Raw genomic sequence first — 22,302 nt, 5'->3', positions numbered from 1 at the left:
TCGGCGCACATGTGGGTTTTCCGCCATCTTGAATTTTCTAAGTCCACAGCACCAAATGTTGTGGCATGATAGCTTAAACGTGGGTCAGGACACCCAACAACTTGATTAAAAATAATACAAGGGGATTCCGCCTGCCATTAATAGGCGAGCATGATGTGCCGCACTGATGAGACCCAACAAGGGCGAAACATGGCTGGGGTTCCTTGCGGTCCTGTGAAGATTGGAAGTGTCTTGGCAGCTTGGATGGACTGCTCCGTTTGGGAGCTGAGCAAGATTTGCATATGGTCGGGGCCCCGATGCAAGAGCACAGATGAACCAAAAAAGGTGGAATGGAATACTCCCCACTATTCTTATTTTAATATTAGGGTATATATTGAAAAGGGAACCGAGCTTCAGGAAGCAAAGGAGTGCTTTAGGGTCAGAAGGGGGAGAACACACTGAAGGAACCAGAGAAACATGGAGCGGTGAGCTAACAAGAGGGGAAGGGAAGAGCAGGATATTGGCAACAAGGGATCTATCTACAAACAACTAGATGAGGAAGAATTCCAAGCAGTTATAGAAGCATTGCCACAAGCCGTGCCATAATATGTACTAAAACTTTTTTGGTGGGTGCTCCCAGATGTGTAAGGCTGAAAGTACTTTCATAATTGCAATTAAAAACAATATACTGTGAACACCCCAAAGAAAATGCCCTTAATTCAAAGCCCACCTCTCACTTCCATTTCACAGATGGAAAAAGTAAGGACAATCAAGTCTTGATAAAAACCAATACATTATCTGAATAAATATATACAGCTGGGGCTCATTTCAAAATTCTTAACCCGACATTTTTCATCGGTGAGTCTTGCTTACCAGTGAAGGGTTGAGAGTGCTGAGTGCTGAGTTTAGCAATAATCAGATGAGCTTTGTTTCTCCATTTTGTTTTTACTCTGGAAGGGGAGGAGATGGTGAAGGAGAATTCTCAACAGTCTTTGCAACTTATTTTAAAGGAACTTGTCATTTGGTGGCGGGGAGCCGATGCACGTAGACATGCACATAGGCGGCTTCCAGCCACAACATTTTTGTCATTTGCATGGCGGAGAGCAAATGTGCATGGCAAACGGCGGTGTACCTGGTGCACAATTCTGTTTGCCCAGCACCTTTGCACGCTGCGTGTACGCATGTGCATGCTGCCTTTTGCCCGGCACATTTGCACTCCGCCGCGCAAATGAGTAAATGCTGCCTGCCATGTTGGTGGGGCAGGCAGTGTTTACAATTTCAATTAAACATTCACGCATAGTAGGCAGTGTTTACAATGGATCCCTATAGAGTCGGCCTGCTTTGTACAGGGGCACAAAGCTCCGTAGGGATCTCCAGCATTTGCATCAGCATGAAAATGCATGACGGCTCAAATGCTGGGGCATTTGTGTGGCAGAGAGGAAGTTAGGTGGTGGAAACGCAAGCGGCGTCCCCCGCCCCTCCTCTCCACCATAAAAATGGATGAAAATGAATAAAAGGTGTAAAAGCCTTATGCAAAGTTTGATACCTTTCATTCGCCTTACACGCGAGCAAAATGATCTCCTCTATAGTTTACATTTGCTGACAATCCGAAGAACTCTCTCCCTCTCTCTCTCTCTTTCTCCACCCACGAAAACCTTTCCGTTATTGCTGCCTCTCGGCATATGTGGTGCTTAGGCTACCGAAGGGGTGAGTTGCTAGCAACAGAAAACAGCCACCCGATAAGAAATGCAGGGTCTCGTTGCATTTTTTTTTGCAAATAGTAGCAATCACAGCCAGACTGCACAGCTGAGAGCATCTGAGTGCAGTTGGGTGACGCGAGCCCCACGGCAACCCCTGCTTCCAATGGATGGTAAAGGTACAATGCACGCTTACACACCTGCAAACGCTTAGTCAGCTGGAGACCGCACACAATAAAAACAGAGCCGCATTTTCAAATTAGCACCTAGGGAGAAAAGGCCTTTACTAGAAACGCCAAGTATATGAAAGAGAAAAGGTTTATTATGTTAGCGTCGAGCGGAGTCTGGAGTAATTTATTTTAGAGGGAAGCTATGATTTCCCAGAATAATTTCACGAGGGAGATGGGAAGAAAGCAGCAGAGAGCCTGTCAGAGGTCGGCGCTTCCTGAATAAAGTCTATAAATAAATATATATATCCAAGGAGCATTGGAAAGATTATTCTGCTGCCTTGTTCTGGCAGTAGCAGGAGGCTTGGGGCAGGGCGCACTGGGCACCAGGGTGGCACCTCCCCCTGGCTCCCAGGGCCGGTTTTAGGGGCAGCAGCGTCCTGGGCGGATTGGCGCCCCCCCCCCCCCACTTCCCCGTGTGCCCCTGGTCAACAGGGTGCGTGGCCACGGAGTATCACTTTTTTTTTAAAAACCTCCTCGCTCCTGCAAGGAGGCAATTCTATGAATAGGGTGCATTAGCACCCTATTGTTCTGAAATGTGCTCCGCCGCCGCGGGCGCATTGCTTAACAATGAGGTGCCAGCTGGGGGGAGCCCTTGAAAAACTCCCCAGACCTGGCGTGGTGGGGGGCTAACAGTGCCTTTTGTTGGTAAAGGCGCCCGCGGCCGTGGGGCACATTTGGTGCCAAGAGTACCCGATTGACATTGAATGCGCCCGCCTGCTGCGTCTTCTCTCCTCCATGCCAGTTCGGGGGAGCCCTTGAAAGACTCCCCCAAGCTGGCGTGGTGGGGGGCTAATGGCACCCTGGGGGGCGCGTCGCCCCGGGCGGTCGCCCGGCTCGCCCCCCCCCCGCCCCTAAGGCCGGGCCTGCTGGCTCCACCACTGCATTCGTTCCTGCAGAGTGCCCAGCGTTAACAAGGGTAGAGTAGCTGTCAACTGGGTGGCTATGACATATAATGGTGAGTGTGGCTTGAATGGAACAGCAAAAGGGGCCGCTGCACAATCCCTCGCCACTAACGGATTCCTAGATAGTAAACCGGGTCCATAATGCTGGCATTAGAAAAGGTCAGTGTTGTGACCAGTGCTCAGTCCGAACCGTACTGTTTCCGCAATGACAGGCTCCGGTTACACGGTGGTCCGTGTCTTGGCAGGCTGAGGGCGGGTGGTGTTGAAGCTTGCTCAGACTGAGTGGGCCTCAGAAGAAGCCACGTTAAGAGGCTCATGTGTGCAGATTTCATAAATATGGAGTAACAGTTGAGCTCAGTGTGCAATAATTAGACACAAAGTCCGCGACAACGTAAACAATGTGAACTGTGGGGTTAATAGCATCAAGAGGTGCATTCCATTTAGTCATGCTTCAGTGAGCTGGGAACACCGAGCAAGTGTCCCAAGAAAAACAAACGGACTGAAGACCTGAGTCATCCAGTGACAGGAACGCCCTTTACGGAATGCAGGGCAGGCTGGTGGTCGAAGTGGGTCGGAGTGGTTGGGAGTGCGGCCCCTTTGCTTTTTTTTTTTAATTACGTTTTACTGTTCCTGCACTTTTACTTTAAAAAGAAACCGTTCTGTAAAAGTTTCGTTTTAAAATAAAAGTGTAGGAAAAACGTGCACTTCAGTGCAGTGCACTGAACGCTCTGTTAAACAGCAGGCACATTTGTTTGGGCGCTTGTATTGCGGTTGGGAGGAGGCATGGTGATGGGGCTTGTGGGGAGTGGGTTCAGGCCAGCGGGCAACATAGTTCCACTACTTTTTTTCGTACACTTCGACCAATTCATGCATCCCCTTATACACACACACTCTCCTTCCCTCTCTCTTAAAACACAGAGGCACAGGGCTTTCAGGGTGTGGTGCTGCCCCTTTAAGCGAATAGCACACAGTGGCGTGACGTTGCACGCCGCTGCGTGCCCTATAAATAAAAGGGGCGTTCCCGACTGCGGTATTGCGACCGGGGAGCCCGAGCCTGACACATCCTGACACCCCCACTCGATTTGCCCCTCCAGAGGAGCAGGAGCCCCATGAATACTGCAGGATCAGTGCGCACCTAGGAGGAAGAAGCAGAATAATTCTGTAGCCAGAGGTAAGACTCTAGGCTCGATTCGCCACTCAGCTGGAATCAGCTGTTGCAGCCGCATGAATACGACTGGTCCCGCGCGTAGCGAAACCACTTCCTGAAAGCACGACACGGCTTTGCCTAGCCAAGAAACCGGCGCCATCTCCTACTGTTTGCATCAGCTGGCCACCATTGTGCACCTCGAGTCTGCACGTGTAAAGATGGCCGCTCGCCTTCCCACTTCTGCACCAACAGTCTAGCTGCAGCCCTTGAGGCAAACCGAGACCACAGATTAGTCAGTTAGTGTTTCATGAGCACCTATCGGCTACCGGTAGGCGTCAGCCGGCCCGCGTCACGAAGGCACAGGAACTAAGGCTGTTTCCTGTCCCGAGCCTGTTCACGCCTGATCCTGCCTCCTGCCAGACACTCTGCACCGCGAAGCCTAGCTCTCACTGGACGCTGCCAGCCTAAGGTACCGTTATCCTGACCACCACCTTAGCCAACGCTCGCCTGCCATTCCCATCATGCCAAAAAACCGTCACATTGGCGCACTTGTACGTTAATACCAAGTTACACGACGCTCCGGTGATCTTCTCCACTGAGCCAGGAGCCTTATCAGGCCGCTATTAACACTGTCTCTCACCTATGCCTCGCGCCACAATTCGCATACTGTTGTCCCCTGCATTTGCTATAATAATCTAATACTTGTCTATTGTGCATAGAACTGTAATTACTGCACCTAAACTGCTCCTACTAGACCTATCTGAAAACCGCACTATATCAAAGTCTCCGCCTCCATTGCTGCATTGGCCTATATGTACCCATTTTTTAAATGTTGCATCTTGCACATACCTGCCTGCCGCTCCATTGCTGCATTAGCCTATATGTACCCATTTTTTAAATGTTGCATCTTGCATATACCTGCCTGCCGCCCCATTGCTGCATTAGCCTATATGTGCCCATTTTTTAAATGTTGCATCTTGCATACACCTGCCTGTCGTCCCATTGCTGCATTAGCCTGTATGTGCCTACCTTTAAACGCTGCATCTTAGATATTAGCCTAGCCATATGTTAGTTGTTGTGCCTTGCTGTACTAGCCCAGACTAACTTCAACCTTACTAACTGTGCCCTATAGTGACTGTAAGTAGTTTTGCCAACTGTGCACGCTTGCACTTACACGATTACTCTGCACTCCAATGCGCCCACTTCCGTATCAGCCCCCTCTCAGCCTATGTGCTTAACTAGGACTTCCCACAACCTACTGTCATTATGTACCTTCATTGCCCCTTTAGACTCCTAACAGGTGCCCTACCCAAGACAGTGTGGTTAACACTACACATTACCCTCTCCATCTTCTTAGCATCACAGACTCGCAGCCTGCTCACCAACACTCTCTCTATTATGTTTACTTGTACAACGACCCTAAAAAATACTCATATCTGCCCCATAATGACGGACACTACTGCATATAAAATTGGCCTGCAACAAGAACATTCTACCACACAGGCTCCATGTAGCACTGCTGATAGAAATCTAAGATTGCGCGCACGCCTATCCAAATTGCATAAATTACCATCCAAAAAAGTAGAGCAACTAAATTACTTAAAAAAATGCCTACCTCACAAAGTAGCTACAGTGCTCACAAGTTTCGTCAATCATAAAAGACCTAAACCTAACCCTCCTGGGCAGACGTCTATAGACACTCCGAGTGCCATCTCTCCATATGCATCAGAAAGCCACCTGCTGAATCTTAAAGTAGCTCTAACAAATGCAAGGTCTTTAGTCGCACATGCAATCGAAATATCTGACATTTTCCTAACAGATAACCTTGATTTCCTGGCCATCTCAGAATCGTGGCTACATGATGCTGCGGGCCCCGCCTTTTCTCTGGCAATCCCTGATAATTATACCATCCTGCGAGCAGACAGGCTTACCTCTTGAGGTGGAGGAATAGCAATTATTGCTAAAACTAACCTAGCTATGAGAGTAGTTACAACACCCACTATGAAATCTTGCAAGTGCCTCACTGTCAAAGTACCCATTGCCAATTCCCAAACGTTGAACATCTTTCTAATCTATAGACCACCAGGTCCTATTGGAACCTTCCCAGAAGACATATCCATGCCTTGTCCAATAACCTAAAAAACACCTCCCAAACCTTAGTGCTAGGTGATTTTAACTTAGGTTACAATGATGTCAAGGATACTCATTCCACCGACATCGCTACTACCTTGAAAGAACTAGGCTTCACTCAGAAAGTAAACCTACCCACGCATGACAAAGGTCGAACTCTCGACTGGATTGCAGAGTACAACTGCAATGTTACTATCACGTCTATTGCCCCCATCATCTCCTAACATTTACACTGGCAACTAAACTAGCCACAGCTTAGCCACTTGCCCCACCCACCCTCACGAGGAACAAAAAAAATATGACAGTCGATAAACTGATGCCCCACATACTACCTAATCTTAACTCCCTACCGGAGAACTTGGACCCCAACTCTCTAGTTGAACATTATAACAAAGTCATGATCACGGCCCTCTAAAATATTGCACCTCTCAAACTAAGGAAGTGTAAACCTAAAAAACACCTCAACACTTGGTTCACCCCTCACCTAAAAAACCTTAGACTACTCAAAAGAAAACTTGAAACTGCTTGGAGACTCTCAGTCTCAGCAGAAAATAAACGAAACCTTACCAATATCTCAACCCAATATAAGAAAGACATTCTCCTAGCCAAACAAGAGACGTACAACAACAGAATATCACAATCTAAATCTAGCATAAAAGAACTGTTCACTATTCTAAAAGAACTGGAAACACCTATTGTACCGCAAGAAAACTGCACCAAAGATAAAATGTGGTGCTCCAGTATCCAGCATGCACTAACTAACAAGGTTTCCAACTTACAAACCAAAATCGCCCATAAGAAAGCCTCACTAGCACCTTGAATTACTCCTAGTATAGTTCAGCTGCCGCATTGCAAACAAGAAACACGTTTCAGTTTTGTAAAAGTCTCTGTTCTCGAGGTGGAGAAGGTCATACTGGGACTCAAACCGTCCAACTGCAAGGGTGACCAATGCCCCGCACAACTTATCAAGGACGCTGTGAGAGAACTTGCACCTTTCATAACTAAACTTATTAATTCCTCATTCACAACTGGTACTGTCCCAAATAACCTGAAAGAATCTTGGGTACTACCACTACTCAAAATGTAAACCCTTGACCCCACCATACCCACGAACTACAGACCTATCACGACTGTGCCATTCCTCTTAAAAATTCTAGATAAAGTGGCCTACATTCAAATACAGAACTTCTTGGATTCTAACCTCCTACTAGGTTCTCGCCAATCCGGCTTCCGTCCCCAACATGGGACGGAGACAGCTCTGATTGATCTTTAGGCCCAAATAGATGAACTCAGAGATAAGGGCCAATCAGCCTTACTCCTCCTACTAGACCTTTCTGCTGCATTTGACCTGGTCGACCATAAAGTACTATGTAGTCACCTAGACTCTGCAGCACACTTCTCTAAGGAGGCTATAATATGGACCAAGTCATTCTTGAGCAACAGGACTATGAAAGTCTTTTCTCCATCGGCTTCAGCAGACCCCATCCGGATAACCTGTGGTGTACCCCAGGGATCCTGCGTGTCACCGACACTCTACAATGTATTTACCAAGCCCCTCTTCGACAAAACAGACCATTTGGGTATCGCCTACACGAACTATGCAGACGATACCCAAATCCTCTTACCTCTTACTGGAGATTACGTCGTGGATCTGGCTTTAGTGAATAGAATTTATGGCATCGTTCAGGCATGGATGGCCACCCATGGATTATGCCTGAACAATGACAAAACTGAGCTTATCATCCTAGGCACCTCGGCTCACCTATCTAAACTAAGCCAAGATTATGCCAACTTCACCATTGAAGGTAACAACATAAAAGTAGCCAAGGAAGTGAAGACTTTAGGTTTCTATCTAGACGCCACCCTCAACTTCACTAAACAAGTCAACTCCCTAGCTTCTACTGCTGCATATACGTGCAAATAAATAAGAGCAGGCAAACAATTCCTCTCCACTGACAGCTGCCTAATTCTAGCTAGTGCCCTCATACTCTCCAAATTGGATTATTGTAATGCACTTTACATTGGTGCAAACAAACAGACTATGGCTGCAAATACAGGTACCCCAGAATAATGCCCTGAAAGCAGCACTCAAGATTAATAGAAATGAACACATCTCCTCCACCAGGAGAAAATACAAATGGTTATCTACCTTTGACAAAATCAAACTTAAGATTGACTCCCTTAACTACAAATGCCTTAACAATCAAGCACCGCCATATTTTACTGATTGGATTAGCAGAAAAACTTCTCTCAGACCGAGCAGATCAGCAAATTCCAACTGCCTCCTAGTTCCACGCTTCAAACTCTCCACTATTGGGGGACATAGCTTCCCAGTTAAAGCAGCTCAACTGTGGAATTCCCTGCCTCCCGGCCTTAGAGAATAGCAATCCTTCACTAAATTTAGACAGAACATGTCCGACTGGCTGAAAGAAAACAACAAGTAAATATCCTGATAACTATGCACTTGACAGTGTATAGTTTTCATCATTGTATATTCTTCTGTATATTGATTCGCTTACTATGTGTTAGTCCACATTGGACACTTTCTTTGCTTTTGCACCTGGATTACTTTGTATCTGTGCCGCTCATTTAATTTACACTGTACCTATTCCTATGCATTTTATGTACCTATGTAACCAAGCTGAACGTATCCTTATATCTTGCGCCCTGATGCCCCAGAGTATGGTGCGCATTACAAATAAAACAAACAAACATCGCCTCCTTGTGAGTTCTTGGAGTGGAGGAAGGCCCGGGGCTCACGGAACAGCATGGTGGGGGGCCAGGGATTCCCCCACAACAGTGGCGACGAGGACATGCCCGGACCCGGCGGTGACATTGCAAATTATATTTTTTCACAGAACGAGGGAAAGGTCTCTCATTCTATGCTTGGGGGGAGGGGCAACCCACGCATCGGCAGCCATTTGTCTCCTCAACACGAATATTTCACAGAGCTCCGGTGGGGCCTGTGAGTGCCATCCAGGCACAATATTTGGACGCTTGGATAGCGGACCGCGATCCCTACATGAACATGCCTGAATTTAGCAGAATTTTAGAATTTTTGGGTGCATTTCACCGAGTGAAGTGAAGGCATTGGGGGGGAGGGGGGGACTAGCTATCCTGGAACTCTTACTCTAGGCCTCACTGGCTCAATTTTTGGACACTCCTCAAATGCTGGACAATCTTGGTGACTGGCCACTGGACCACTACTACTGCTGTGAGCTGGTGAGTGTTTGTGGACACTGATGAAGGACTGGTGGGGAGTTTTGAAGATCAAGGAGACCTGGCGGCCTGTGATCCTGGTGTGGAAGGTGGAAGATCAAGCTGGCTGGGTGAAGAAGAACTAAGCTGGGTGACTTGCGGCCCCTGTGCAAGACGAAGGGGTGCCTCTGTGCTCTGACCCATGAGTGCCCCAGCAGATCAGGACGGGGCACATGCTGTCCCACAACAGCAAGGACCACCCCCACCTCCAGCAATGGCCCAGATGAGGACCCCGGTGGCGCTCCCACCCATACCCGAGTTTGACGTGTCTGGACCCCTTTCGAGCCTGGGGCCTAGATGGAGGCGATGGGTTGATCGCCTCGACATGTACATTCGGGCAACGATGGAAACCAGCGATGACAGCAAGCTGACCACGTTACTGTATGCCGCTGGCCCGGCTGTACACAAGATCTTTGATTCTCTTCAGACCGCGGACAACTCATATGCCGCAGTAAAGACTGCCCTGCACAATTATTTTCTTCCACTGGCTAATGCAGACTATGAGAGGTTTGTGATGCTCTCCACCAAATAGAAAGAGGACAAGACCTTCGACACCTTCCATGGTCATCTCAGGAGACTCTCTGTGGCCTGCGCATGGGACAACGCTGATGACATGATCAGAAATCGGCTTATCGACGGGTGCTCCTCAGGCAAGTTGAGGAGACAGGTGTTGATAGAACTTGGGATCACCCTTCCTTGCATCCTGGAGCTGGGCTGCTGACAGGAGATTTCTGAGGTACGAGCATCTAGGATGGAGGTGTGGTCCCGTGCAGCCAAGTCGGAAGAGGTTTGTGCTGTGGGTCGTGCTGGCAGGGGTGCCCTGAGACCGACTGGCAATTTCCGCGACAGGGGCGTGAAGCCAGGTGAAGCATGCCTGAAGTGCGGTTACGACCTGCCCCTCCCCCGGTGAATGCCCAGCTGCAGGGAGGCCATGTGGACGGTGTGGCTTGATGGACCATTTTGCAAGGGTGTGCAGAGCGTCCCTGCCAGTGTTGGTACCCAGAGGCCCAGTGCCATCTGGGTTTTTCAGACAGTCTCGCCCTCCAAATGTGGCCCAGGTTGAACAAGGGGAGGAAGGTGCCCAACCCGATGAGGAGGAGGAGGAAGAGGAGAATATCTTCTTTGTATCAAGCATTGACGCCCTCCAGTCCAAGGGCCGAAGACAGCCAAGGTGCATCGTGGCAGTCAATGACTCTCCGGTATCGGTGCTGGTGGACACAGGGGCCTCAGTCAATGTTATGTCCCGTCAGCATTATGATGCCATGCCCTACCCCCCCCAGACTATCAACTCCGAAGGCTTGCATTTTCACTTTTGGGGATCACATCCTATTCCCCTGGATGGTGCATTTGTGGCTCGGGTAGGGCATGGAAAGTCCAAGATTAAAGCATGTTTTTATGTCACCCCTTTCAGTACGAACATCCTACTGAGCTGCGTGGCAGCGGAAGCCCTCGGACTGGTGAGCTTCACATACTCTGTGTTTGTGGAAGATATACAAATGCTGCTGGAAAAGTACACAGGCCTGTTCCAAGGGATTGGCCGCATGGCACAGGATCCAGTGCGACTTCACATCAATGAGTCGGTGCAGCCAATTGCCCTCAAACACTGCAGGGTGCCATTCCATCTGTGGGAATTGGTGGACAAAGAAATGGACAACCTGGTGAACCTAGACATAATAGAGGAGGTGGTAGGTCCGACGCGATGGTTGTCTCCAATTGTAGTTGCCAGGAAACCTAAGCAACCTGATTCGGTAAGAATCTGTGTGGACATGAGGCTTCCCAACAAGGCGATCAGGAGGGAACGCCATCTCACACCCACTATTGATGACATCATCGCAGAGCTGCAGGGAGCTCGCTTCTTTTCAAAGCTCGATCTGAGGGCGGGATACAACCAAGTCCTCCTGCATCCAGAGTCAAGATACCTCACGACTTTCACGACCCACCGGGGTCTATACCGATACAAGCGACTCAGCTTCGGTGTCTCCTCCGTGGCTGAGGTATTTCAAAACATTATCAGGGGGGCACTGGAAGACCTAGAGGGTGTTCTCAACATCAGTGATGACATCCTGGTGTTCGCCAAGTCAGAAGTGGACCATCTGCAACAGTTAGCGAAGACCTTCGAGAGGCTTCGGTCACTGTGCCTAACACTCCACCGTGAAAAATATGAGTTCCTGAGGACGAGCACAGAGTTCTTTGGATTCATGTTCAAGGAGGGAGGAGTGTCTCCAGACCCCAGGAAGGTAAAGGACATCAAGGAATGAAGCCACCGGAAAATGTGTCTGAAGTGAGAAGCTTCCTGGGGATGGTCACCTACTGTTGCCGGTTTATCAAAAACCTGGCATCCAGGTCGGAGCCGCTACGGACGCTCACTAAGAAAGATACGGCATGGCAGTGGGGACCTTTGGAACAGGTGGCGTTCGAGGACATTATAAGGGCCCTCACTGAAAATGACACGATGGCTCTTCGAACCGGCACTGCAGTCGGAGATTGTTGTGGACGCTAGCCCGTTTGGCCTCGGAGCAGTACTGACGCAGGTGGGGCAAGACTCCTGTGTCTGCCCGTGGCCTACGCCAGCAAGGCCCTGTCCGACACGGAGCAGCGTTATTCTCAGATAGAGCGAGAAGCGCTGGCCGTCCTCTGGCGGTGCAGGCACGTGGTGACCGATAACAAGCCCCTACTGCTGATCCTGGTGGGCTCGTCCTCAAAACCGCCAGCGAGGATTGAGAGATGGATGCTGGCCCTGTTGGAATACGGGGTCTCGTTGGTGTATTGGCCTGGTGCCAACAACGCAGCCGACTACCTCTCTCGCCATCTGGAGAGTCACCAGGACGGAAAAGCGGACGGCTGCGCGGATGAGGCCAGCAACCATATACAACTGGTGGTTGAAGCGGCCACCCCGAATGCCTTACTGCTTGAAGAACTGGAAGTCGCGGCTGCCAACGACGAGTGCTTCTCCATACTCAGAGCGGCACTGCAGCATGGGTCGTGGAAGAGTGTCCTGGAGTCGCTGGCTGGGCGCACACAGGAAGCAAAGATGGTGCTTGAGCAGCTGCTGAGAGTGCCGGAGGAGCTGTCATTCTCGGAGAAAGGCCTGCTGTTGAGAGGTGATCGAATCGTGGTCCCCCAGGCAAAAGTGCGGGAGGTGATAGGCCTGGCACACCAAAGCCATCAAGGGGCTGCAAAGACCAAGGCCCGACTACGCCTCAAGGTGTGGTTCTCCGAACTAGAACAACAGGTGGACTATGTCGCATCATGTGTGTGGTGTGAGGCAGCGTCTCCTGCCCAGAAGGAGCCAGCCATCGAAGCCATGCCACACGGCACGCGGCCCTAGGTGGTGGTCCATGCCGACTTTGGTCCACGTCGCTGGGGACGCACTTCCTGGTGGTGGTGGATGAGTACTCCAGGTACCCGGAGGTGGAGTTCATCCAGTCGGTGGCCTTCGAGCACGTAGTGGTGGCGGTGGAAAGGGTATTTGCGGCCCATGGTCTCCCCACAGTACTCTGCTCGGACAATGGGGCTCCATTTCAAGGAGAACGGTTTGCGGCCCTGATGGACGGATATGGGGTACACCATAGGAAGGCCACACCCCTGTGGCCGAGGGCTAATGGAGAGGCTGAAAGGATGAAGCGCACATTAAATAAGGTGTTTCGGATTGCGCAAGGTCAAGGACAGAGTTTGGAGAGGGCCCTCTATCAATTCCTGCAGTTTATTGAACAACCCCGCAACCTCAACGGGAGGGGCCGTGGCCGAAGCCCTCTTCAAGTGGTGCCCGAGAGGTCTGCTGCCAGAAGTGCGGGGGAAAGAGCCGGCGGTCATCGACACTCAACAAGTGAAACTGGAGAGGCAACTAAGGACTGAGCAAGAGAATGACAGGAGAGGTCTACGCCAACACCAACTGGTGCCCAGGGATGAAGTGCTGATAAGGAACCAGCACCCCCGTGGGAAACTGTCACTAACTTATGAGCCTGAGCCACTGGACGTGATAGCAGTCAAGGGGTCCATGGTGACTGCGTGAGATGGCCGAGCCTCGGTCACCAGGAATGTTAGCTTCTTTAAGAAGCCGAGTGAGCCCAGGGCCGAGGCGCCCGTGGACCAGGACTGTGCGGACATACCTGACGAGGGCAGGGGTGCAGAGCCTCTCCCTCAATCCCCTGTGAGGATGCCAGCTGACAGCGGAACTCCCAACCCCGAGGCGAGCAGGAGGTACCCCCTGAGGATAGGGCAAGGGAAACCTGCTTGTTTCAGTGACTTTGTTTTGGACTCATGATGGAGCCCAACATGGAGGGACCTGCTAAGCGGGGAAGAGGGGTGGTTGTGAATAAAGGGGCTCATTGGGGAGTTAGTTGTTTGGGTTAAGGGTGTTAGTGTGTTGTAGATGTTAATGTAATTATGCCGTGTTTGGTGTTATTGTTTATTGTCCTCATGAAAAAGGAGGAGTGTGGTGCTACCCCTTTAAGGGAATAGCATGCGGCGGCGTGACGTTGCACGCCGCTGCGTGCCCTATAAATAAAAGGGGTGTTCCCGGCCGCGGTATTGCGACCGGGGAGCCCGAGCCTGACACATCGCCTCCGTGTGAGTTCTTGGAGTGTAGGGAGGCCCGGGGCTCACGGAACAGCACGGTGGGAGGCCAGGGATTCCCCCACAACACAGGGGGTCTCTCACGCCTGCAACCCAACTCCCTGGATAACCAATGGTTCTGCAGCACCGAATATACTGTATCTACTCACTTGAATATACTGCATGTTTCTCTCCGATTGTGGAAGGGAAAGCTAGAGCATTGCAGAATGACTCTTGCAAGATGCAAGGGTCCACAAGGGGCAAGTAGCCACCTCAAAGTCGAACAAGAGGTCAGCTATTCTGAGAGCATGCATGTGTGTGATCGCACCATAGTTTTGCATGGCAAATATTTCTGGCACAGTATGAAAACACATTAGCTGCACTGGTATGTGGTCTGGTCCAAGCAAACCCTAGTCAAAAAAAAAACACTTTTTGGATTGTTTTAGGATTGCTTCTGGCTTGTTTTCAAGCTGTGGATTATTTTTGCATTTATTTTGGATTTTTGGGGGGATTTTTCCAAGCAAGGATTTACTTGTCTTCGGTTGGAGGATTTATTTTGGATTTTTACTGACTTGTTTCTCAGTAAAACCAATCCACTAACACTAATTGGCAGGCACGCATTTTTACAGGATTTATTTTGGATTTTTACTGACTTGTTTCTCAGTAAAAACAATTCACTAACACTACTTGGCAGGCACACATTTTTACCGGATTTATATGGGATTCTTACTGACTTGTTTCTCAGTAAAAACAATCCACTAACACTAATTGGCAGGCACGCATTTTTACAGGATTTATTTTGGATTTTTTTGACAAGGAAGGATTGTTTGGTGTTAAAGTGGAGGATTTATTTTGGATTTTTTTCAAATCCAGCAACACAACACATTTGTACTGCATTTATTTTGGATTCTGTTACAAGCAAGGATACATTGGAAGATTTGTTTTGGATTTGTATCTCTTGTATCTCTTTAAAAATTGTATCTTGTATCTCTTTAAAAACAATCCAGTAACATAGGCACACATTTTTACTGCATTTAAATGTTGGATTTAAATGTTGGAAAAATAATGTCAAACTAGTTTCAACGTTGGTTGCAGTTATTTAGCATTTTAATCTGGTTAATTAATTAATTTGCATTTATAAAGCGCCAACTGCCCTCGGATATCACAGCACTGTTAAGAAGGGTTACTTGGTTATATAAGTGCTTTCCACTGCATACATACATAAATGTTGCTTCATACAGTTAGTTCAAACAATAAGTGTTTTGCAGTAATTACATAGATAGGTTTGCAAGTAAATGGTGCCAGCCACATGTTGCATGGCGGCAGCTACAAACAATTGCATGGTCAAAATGAGTGGGCATATACATGGTGCCAGCCACATGTTGCATGATGGCAACAACACAAAGATGCGAGGTAGGAGTCAATAGGTGGGTGCATGGTGCTAGGCACAGAATACCGAGGAGGCAAGCTACACAAAAATGCATGGTTAATGTCAGCATTGAATAGCATGGTCTCAGCCCCATGTTGCAGGGTGGCAGGTACATACTAGTACAGAGGTTCATGTCAACGGGCAGTAACGCAAGGCAAATCTCTAGGTAGGGCTGGCAGCTTCAGACACTTACTGGGGTGAGACGAGGGGGGGCACTCAAGGATGCACAAGCAACCCACAGGGGCCAGGGATACACGCATACTGGCAACAACGGGGGTGGGGGGAGGGATACAGGGATACTGGCAACAGCAGGGGCACTCACCTCATAATCCTGGCTACGAACAGGGAAACAAACAGGGCCTTAGAAGGTGGGCCTTAGGGAGGAGAGCCAGGGTCCACCTGCCGGAATCAGCATCGGGACTGAAAAACCCCACACATGAAGGGAGACATCAGGACCCAAGGGGAGACAAGGAAAGTGGATGCACAATGTAGGCCAGTCTTATGGTCAGGCCTGGCTGAAGAGGTATGGGTGCCTAATTGAACATGATGGTTGGGGGACCCCTAGCTTAAAGAGTGGAAAACAGTCTGAGGCACATGTGGGGTGCATACATTATAATGGAGAGAAAGAAATACAGCCATGGGTTAATAGCCGCCAATTTTTCTCATGCACTTGCACGATCCAAATGCAACGTTGTATATCCTCTGTTCTCCCTTGTCCTCTCCCCTTAATTGGCTGGTAAAACTGCAGAATAGCCATCAGGCCTATTAGCTGTCTATCAACTGTTAAATGTATATTATGCACTTACTCTGCCTGTGCAGACTATTATTGTCTCAGAATTTCAAGGGCTCTGAACAACTTTGTTTTTTTCCTATGTTGCCACCCTACTTGAGTGCTTTGAAACACTTTCCGGTGTATAGGCGCTATATAAATAAACAATACAATACAATACAATAGATGGCCAACCAGAGGAAGCTGAAACACTAAATCCCCACTGAAAAGCTACACATCCTTCTTTGTCAGCAAGTGGCTGATGTGGAGAAACCTGTGTTAAAGTGCAGCACAGTAATAAGAACACTTCTGTATCGCCCAAGGGAAGTGACGGACAGAAGGACTCCAGAAGAAGATGAAAAGAAGGACTCCAGGAGAATGTGAAAAATAGCAATATTTTTAACTGAAAATCCGCAGTTGCCTGTCTAAATATGGAGGATAGGCATGTATGCATTGTCAGGAAAAAAAGTGTACAACGACCATAGGAATGGCAGTAATTGCTGAACACGTGATCTCAACAACAGTCACTCAACCTGTTCAGCTATCTTTTCAGCCTTGTGTCACAATCAAGGGTTAATGTTTAAATTACATTTTCAAAAGTGTACACTGCCAAGACAAAATGCTTTGGACGTTTGTTCTAATGTTTACTTTTAATAATGGAATCCCTGGGGAAATCCTCCTATAAGCTGTAAAAGTATACGAGAAAGAAACACTAGAGAAATACATTGTTTCAAGGTTGTTTGCAATGACCTGCAGGGCGGGAGTGCAAAATCCAGAACAATAACTCATTTGCATTCAGAGCACTTTTTCGCACGACTGCAGATTAGTATTAGAAGTAAAATGTGTCACTACTGCAGAATTCAGTGTTACTCTGACACCAAAAGGATTTAAAGCAGAATCTGGCAGATTGATTTCTAAACTGGACTTGCCACTGGCACAATGATTTCTACAGAGGGCACATTAACCCACTGCGTTGCACACTGTACGTGTACGATGATGTAAAGATTGCACAGTTTATGACTTTGGGACGTTAATCCTGGGGGGGGGGGGGGGGGGGAGACCACCTTGTTGGAAGATCTGAACCACTATCAGATATCCTGGATTTTGAAAGGGGCCTCTGTGGCGAAAAAACAGATTTTGCATAACTGGAAATCAACAAGCTTTCTGACAATGAACATTTGGTTGGAAGAAATGTATATCACGTGCAATCTTGAGTGGGTGGTTTTTTCAATGCAAAAGAAGGAGTCACCCTTTCGAAGAATCTGGGGGGCCTACTTGAGCTTGGACCAAGCCTGACCATCTATCATATGGAGAAGTTTACTACTAAGATAAGTAATTCTTCCTGTTATTCATTATTTGTGTGATATGGTTTTGTAAAGATACTTATTTATATCGTGATTGCTGTTATTTGTATACTGTGAATTCTTATAATATGTATATCATTTTTCCTGGTTGAGGTAAGTTGTTTCCCTCCCCCTCCCCCTTTTTTTGTCCCTCTTTTATTATCTTCCCTCTTAGTTAAAATATATGTATTTCTTCAATGCCACTTGATGTGGTTATTTTTTTGTTGTTTTTATTTGGGGCTTCACAGGATATTTTATTCATATAGTAAGGTCCTATACTGTGACAGAACAAACAACTTTTATTTAATACAACAGGTCGTGAGTACAGAAACACTTTCAGCTTTAGGTAAAGTAACATACAACCACTTTATGCAATGCCTCCCAGAGAGCTAACCTCACCCACAGGCAGCAGTTAAGTTCATCCCACCTCTGTTCACAGTAGGGCAAATTGTTGCAAGGTTGCGGGCTTCGCCACCATAGTGGGGTATTTTTCAGCATAGTCAATAAACGGGGCCCATACTGAGACATAACGGGCATAGCGACCCTCACATATCGCCGTAATCTTATCTGCCACCAATATGTCCCAGACCCTAACCAAGCACATCTGAATTGCTGGCCCCTCCTCTGTCTTCCATGTCCGGGCGATGACCTGTGTTGCCGCTAGGAGTAGATGCCCAATCAAGAAGGCCTAGGAGCCGGTCAGGGGAAACCCCCCACCCCAAAACCCCTCAAAACCACCACACGTGGGTCCTCAGGAAGTGCCAGCCCCGTGATCTCCTTTATTTTCGACAGAACTTCCTTCCAATACATGCACACCCTAGGACACTCCCACACCATATGGAACAGTGTTCCCCTCTCCCCACAGCCCCACCAGCAGGCAGCCGAATAGTTTTTGCCCATGTGATGAAGTCTTTCGGGGGCGAGATACCACCTGTAGCCAAATTTATAAGCACATTCCTGGTCCGTCACGCACCGGGAGGTCTTAAGCATATGCACAACCACTCCTCATCCTCTAAAGTGTTCCCCAGATCCTGCTCCCACCTAGCCATGCATGGCAGACGTGTTACTGGGTCCCCTGCATCTAAGATTTTGTACAGTCCTGACACCTTGTCCCTCCCAACGTTACCTTGTAGTGTTAATTCCAGGACCATAAAGGCTCTTGTCGCTCCCTCCTTTACCTGTGGCTGGGAAGCCCAGTGTCGCAATTGGGTATATCTAAACCACTCCAACTCCTGAATTTTAAATTTGAGCTTACATTCCTCAAGGGTCAGCAGCGTTTTGTCCGTGTATAGTTGATGCATATTTTCCAGCCCACGGCCCCTACCCTCCATCCACCTGATTCGTTCACCTCATCCCCCATGGGACCCCGTTTTACACCGCCAACTTGCCATCACTCCTCGTGCCCCGACCCTAACTCTCCTCCATGATACTAGTGCCTGCCTCACAACCAACTTTTTAACTTCCAACAACACCCAACCCTACCGACTTGCTCCAACTTGAGCCTCTAACCAACAACGTATACATACGTCAAGGGCCCAACTATGAGGGCGGAAGAAGCTTTTATCCACCCCTAGTCTCACTCAACCCCACTACCATACATCCCTATAACTTTACTGTATTTTCACAATTGGGATACACCATCAGCCAATCACCATTATCCCAGACCCACGGGCATCCCCAGAAAATCAAATAGCCACCTTGACCACCATCCCCGCAGGTCTTTTTCTTAGGACCGCTCAAGCGCCTCCCCCTGACCACCTTGCGCCACCTCAGCTGAGCCCCCGGCTCCACCACCCCCTCAAGCTCTGCACCCGCCCCCTGCTTTCTTTCCCCCATGCTCTCCGGATTCAACAGGCCCTCAGCCAAGGAGTGCACCAGCCAACGCCTCCCCTGATGGGAGAAGTGCAGGGTAGTGGGGAACCTCCATCGATAGGGAATCCCTCTCTCACGCAACCATTCTGTCAGTGGGCGTAATGCTTTCCGTTTTGCTAGGGTTGCTCCAGCTAAATCCTGGTATAAAGAGAGCGGCATATTCCGAAAGGTAACTGTTGGCGTAGATCTTGCAGCCGTCACTATGCGTTTCTCGAGTTAGAAGAAATGGACCCGGGTCAGTACGTCTGCAGGCCTATCCTGAGTCGTGGCAACCCACAATCTAGTGTGGTGCGTTCTATCCAGCTCCATGTCCTGATCGTCTTGTGCTTTGAGGATGAAGCGAAACAGGTCTGCCACAAAGGCTGACAGATATTCATCCCTTACTGTGGTAGAGATGCCCTTAATGCGGATATTGGGCCTCATTACAAGTTTGGCCGCAGCCTTGCCGGTAAAACCGACAGGCTGCCGCCAAACTTGCACATTTTTCCAGCGCCTGGGAATGGGCAATTCCAGGGGTATTACAACCCTGGCGGACCCAGAATTGCCAATTCTTGGGTGCCAGAAAATATTCTTCCCCATTCCCATTTGAGCCCCGTAGGGCTCAATGGGAATGGAGAAGCCGGATGCACCGGCACCATTCATGAATGGTGCCGGTGCATGCAGCATGCTCTGCTCACGGGTGCCGGTACGGCCGCCAGGTCAGACCTGGCGGCCGCAAAGGCACCCGCGAGCAGAATTCGTAGTTTGTCAGTACGGTAACAACAGTAACGGCAAGCTTACCAGTACAGTTGTTATTGTACCGGAAAACCATTATGAGGCCCATTAGTTCTTTGTGAGCGATTCTCACCGTCGTCCAGCTTCTCCTCCATAGACTCACATCGCACCTCCAGCACCTCCAAGCCTTTAGAGCATTCCTCCACCACATATGATTGATCGCAGAGTGTGTCTTCCACTTCCGACACCCAATGCTCTGCCTCCGTTACCCTCGTATTGAGCGCCAGGATTTTATGAGAGCTCTCCTCTGTGCTTTTATGTATTTCTTTGCGAATTTCAGCCAATAGGTCCTGCAGATCTGCCTTCGTGAGCATCTGTGTAAGCATGGCAGGCAAGGGATCTGTGTTGTGGATCTAAGCTGCCACCACCTTTGTGCGCTTACTTCTTTCAGTAGCCTGTAGCATAGACGGATTGTCCCTCTGTTTACAGCCCTTCATGGTCTTGGTCATTGTAGCCATCTCGGGTGAGGTCCCGGGTTTTCGCGTGGCGACACCCGCCTCATAACACTATTGAATTATGCTGGACCGCTGTGTTCTCCTCCTATACGCTCCGGAATGATAGCGGATAGATGACTTCAGAGTCTTGCCGAGGGGTGAGCTCTCAGGGAGTGAAAGCTTTAGAGGCAGAGCTGCAGCCCCCCAGGGTGCCACCCAGGTCAGCCGCTGCCTTCGCGGGGTCCAAGCGACCCCACACCCCTCCTCCTCATGTTCCTCATGCTCTCCCCTGAAGCACAGGCCTACCTTGCCTTAGTTTTTGTAGGCGTAGGGATATGCTTTGGTAGCGTTGTGGCAAGCAGGTATAGCATATCTGCTGTGCCTCTCAGCCCCTCACTTTCCTTCACGCGGTCCAGGGGCCCTCACACCCCTCCTCCTGCTCTTCCTCAGGCTCTCCCGTGAAGCGCAGGTCTTACTTGCCTTAGTTCTGGTATGTGTAGGGATCTGCTGTGGTAGCGTTGTGGCAGGCAACTATAGCCTCTCTGCTGTGCCTCTCAGCCTCTCACTTTACTACATGAACATAGGCACTCTGCAGGTAGGCCCCCTTGAAGAAGGGGGGAACCGTCCACACCCCCTTGTACAAGCTCTGTTCCCGGGATGGAATCTCATTCTGCACCGTCGCAGCTACCGGCCGCAGCTGCATTCACACCCCTCACTCCAGTCGTCCGCCAAGCCTGGCCCCAGAGAGTGGGGGGGGTGAGAACACTCCGCCTCGGAGTCCGCACCTTCTACACATGTGGGACACCCCTGTTTCACTCTCTCCCCAGCCGTTCACCTCCTGCCGATCCTCCGTGCAGGGGCAGTGTTAGGGAGAATTCTCTTATAAGGCTAATTTCCAAAACCTAGTGAGTCCCCCAGCAGCTTTGTTGGATTTTTGGGGTTTGTTTTTTTCTCCTGCTAAGAGTGAGACTCTTTTCCTCCCACTCTTAGGCATGATTTGAGGTATGTCTTTGACTCTTTGTGTGCTTATGGGCTATGGGGTTTTCTTTTTACTCCACAGGGTATCATCTATTTTTTATGTGTGTGTTACACAGCACCCTCAGTGCAGTAACACAGGGGTGTCATAGTGACCCCCAAACATAGACTCCATACCCTGGGACTGACTACTGTCTCCCAGGGCATGTAAAGTCACCATTGACTTTACTAGTCCCAAATTATGAACAGAACCAGTACAAACCATCATATTGTGGAAATACTGGAAGGGGTTAATTATATTGCCACTGTCCAGTCCCCCCTCGTCGAGTTTCTGGCTGGTGGCAATGGTCACCACGCAAAATATTCCACCAGAATATTCTCTATGGGATTTTCCCATTGATTTTAAACGCACCACTTTTTGGTGCAATGTTAACGATACCGCCGGTTTATTTATTTAATATTAAATCAACGGTTGGGTCTTTTTGCCAGAACTCTTTTCTAAAATGGTGTTCGTGTTCGTCTCTGTAACTCTGACCAAGGTCGAGTCCTTTGTTCCACGTTTTGGCGGGCTTCTCCACAGAAGCCCTCCAAATGGTGCCACTCTGTCTGGGTTCCACAGGATGGGTGGGGAGGGGAATTGGCACCCTGGACTGCATTGCCTTAGCAACTGAAGTCACACTCTGTTCTGATTGGGCCAGTGGAGTGACCAGACCCCTGCCCTATCTTCCCAGAGGCTCCTGAGATGCAGCTGGCTTTCCTGCACCTTAAACAGGGGCTTGCTATGTAAATAGAACCGAGCTCTGGGAAAC

At 49.1% G+C, this 22,302-nt stretch overlaps 1 protein-coding gene and 1 long non-coding RNA gene across 6 annotated transcripts in view; one reads left to right on the top strand and one right to left on the bottom strand.

The window, feature by feature from the left end:
- Positions 1-22,302, bottom strand: part of COBL (cordon-bleu WH2 repeat protein) — a 1,669,181-nt gene that overhangs the window by 163,061 nt on the left and 1,483,818 nt on the right. The gene's annotated exons all lie outside the window — the stretch shown is intronic.
- The window catches only part of LOC138481317 (uncharacterized), a 141,910-nt gene continuing 123,462 nt past the window's right edge, over positions 3,855-22,302 (top strand). Inside the window, exon 1 of the long non-coding RNA XR_011274218.1 lies at positions 3,855-4,424. This is a non-coding gene — a long non-coding RNA (uncharacterized lncRNA). The remainder of the gene's footprint in view (positions 4,425-22,302) is intronic.

Source organism: Ambystoma mexicanum, chromosome 5p, assembly GCF_040938575.1.
Source record: "Ambystoma mexicanum isolate Mex_15411 chromosome 5p, UKY_AmexF1_1, whole genome shotgun sequence".
Lineage (NCBI taxonomy): Eukaryota > Metazoa > Chordata > Amphibia > Caudata > Ambystomatidae > Ambystoma > Ambystoma mexicanum.
Note: the sequence above shows the minus strand (reverse complement) of the source record. Positions and strands in the feature narration are given on the sequence as shown.